Consider the following 2,948-nt stretch of genomic DNA (forward strand, 5'->3'; position numbering starts at 1 on the left):
TAAAAGTATCAAGTCAAAATGCTGTGCACCTAAATTTATTCGATGTTATATGTCAAATATATTTTAATTAGAAAATGATCATTGATTCTGAATTGAAATGTGGCTGAGAAGCGATTTGCAATGAACAGACCCAAAGAAATGGTTTAAAGTTGCAGAGCATGAGTTCTGGGCTCACTCCCAATGGTGCTCACATGGGAACCCAGTAGTGGAGCTTGGCTTCTTCCCACCTGTATAGCTGGTACACTTGTTGGCACTCTTATTCATGATTAAAATCCTTTTCTTAGAAGCAGGTATAGACCCCTGCTAGTTCAAAACCCTTGCTAGTTCAAAGGTGCCTGTGCTGTGTGCAATAGCCGTGCCCTCTTCTAGACCTGTCTGCTGCCCCATAAATGTGACCACGTCTTTGGATTTTGAAACATGAATTAAGTAATTATGAGTCACTGGATACTGATTTTTTTGAATCAGTATTTAATGTCATTAATACTTCTGAATGTCATTACTACTTCCTATCATAGCCATGACAATTTACCTCAAACTTATTGCTTTAACTAACACAAATTTATCTGTAGGTCAGAAGTCTGACATGGGTGTCACTGGGCTAAAATCCATATCTACTGACCACATTCCTCTCTGGAGGTGCTGGGGGAGAATCTGTTTCTTTGCTTCTTCCAGCTTCCATAGGCTGTTGCGTTCCTTGTCTTGTGGTTCCCTTTCCCCATTTTCAAAGCCAGCAACAGCATGCTGAGTTCTTCTTATTCTGTATTGCTCCAACTTCCTCTCTTGCCTCTCTCCTCCACTTAAAAAAATAACTAAATTGCAGAGCATAGACAGGGTCTGCATTATTCTTCAGGGAAATGCAAATTAAATCTACAATCAGCTACATTACATACCCACCTGAATAGCTGGAATTTAAAAGACTCAAAATATAAATATTGACAAGGATATTGAGCAGCTGGAACTCTCATATTCCACTGCTGAGTGTGTAAGTGATAGAACTACTTTGGAAAATGATTTGACAGTATGATGCACAATGCTAGCCCTAAACCCAGTAATTCCACTCCTGGATATACTACACCACAAAAGTGCACATACATGTACACGACTGCTGCAAGCAGCATTGTTTATAATAGTCCTCCACTGAAAACAACCCAAACATCCATCAACTGTAGAATTGTGAGATACATTGTGACATATTCATATAGTAGAAAACCATGCAACAATGAAAAAGAATAAACTATAATTACAACAAGAAACATGGATAGACTCCACAAACATAACTTGGAGAGGAAAAGTCATACTCAAAAGTATGTATTCGGAATGATTCCACTTATATGAAATTTAATAGTCATAGATCTACTAAAGCTGTAGGAGTCAAAATGGAGGTTATTTTTGGGAAAGAAGAAAGAAGTAATGATTAAGAGCAGGCCCAATGGGACTCCTGGATTGTTGTCAATTTTTTTTTCTTGGCCCGGGTCAATGATTGTAGTGTTCATCTGTAACAATCCCCTGAGGTAACTATATTTTTGTTTTCTCTTTTTTCTATATGTATACTTCAACTAAAAACAAAATTAGAATGTAGAGTGGCAGGGATGGTGCAAATCAACATAGCCTGCCCCTGCTTGACCCTTTTTAGCATGTATTTCCTTCAAAAGTCCCCCTGATTTTTCTTAGCTCCTGTTAGTGCCCATGGTCTCCAGAGTGAGAGACCTCCCTAGATATTGTCAGGCTCAGACATCTACATTCCTCCCCCTCCCCCCCCCAATTTTCTTTCCTTTGTTAGGGACATAATCATGTAATATCTGCCAACTTTTTGATGACTGATGTGACATTTTCTCTTCTTGGTGTAATTCAAATTTGGAAAAAAAATCCTCGAGAGTGACTTTAGAGATTAGTATCATGGTTCAGGGCATAGAGGTGGAGGTTGTTTTGGAATGGCTCCCATGAAATGGAACAAGGTAGCTGGGCCTGGACATGCACCCCATGCCTGTGCGCAGGACCTGCCCCAGCTAAAGCAGAGACGTCTCGAGAAGGTGTTCCTTGGTTCTGCAGCATAACGGGTATGAAGATAGACCAGCTGCACGGTGTCCTTACGAACATTGCTGATGAGGTTGAATTCGCTCACTGAAACTTTTTATTGGCATAAATATCAGGGTGGGGTGATGATGACTAAGCACATGAGAACAAAATGTGAAAAATGGAAGTATTATTCATACACTGGACTCTCTTAACCCAAGAATTACATACCAGAGTGAATGTGCTAGCAAAACTCTTTGGAGGTGTGGCTCTTCTTCCCAGACTCATCTACCCATTCCCATTACTTGTGCTTGTTAATATCTTTATAACAGATATTTTAAGGGAAAAATCTTCTTTCCCTTGTCTTTTAATAGTTGAGCCAATTTTGTTCATATTTGTGAGAAAGCTATGTAGATGGGTATGGAAAACCTAATGACTAACTGATACCCTCAAGTGATTGGAAATGAAAATACCCACATATATCTTCTAAAACACTTTATTAATCAATGTCTTCTAGAAGAATTGTTGGATGAGTCTACTTATGCAGCTTTTATGAATCGTGGATGTGTTAACTAACCTTATGAGTTATTTCACTATATTCACACACACACATACATATATATACACACATATATATAAATAAAATGATCACATTGTACACCCTAAACTTACACAATGTTATATGTCACTTACATCTCAATAAAGCTGGAAAAAAAATAGTCATGTTACTTAGTGATTTTCTGGCTGATTTTAATAGAAGTATGTTTGAGCTAGAATTTCCTTAAAGTTCCAGAAATTTAATATTATAGGGAAGATGTTTATGCTTTATAATGTTCAATGGACATTTTATTCTTTTTTGTTTGTTTATTTTTTACTTTCTTTTTTTTTAACTGACATTTTAATAAACATTTTGGCAAGAGAGTAAATGAATTTCA

Source organism: Myotis lucifugus, unplaced genomic scaffold (assembly GCF_000147115.1).
Source record: "Myotis lucifugus unplaced genomic scaffold, Myoluc2.0 scaffold_52, whole genome shotgun sequence".
NCBI lineage: Eukaryota > Metazoa > Chordata > Mammalia > Chiroptera > Vespertilionidae > Myotis > Myotis lucifugus.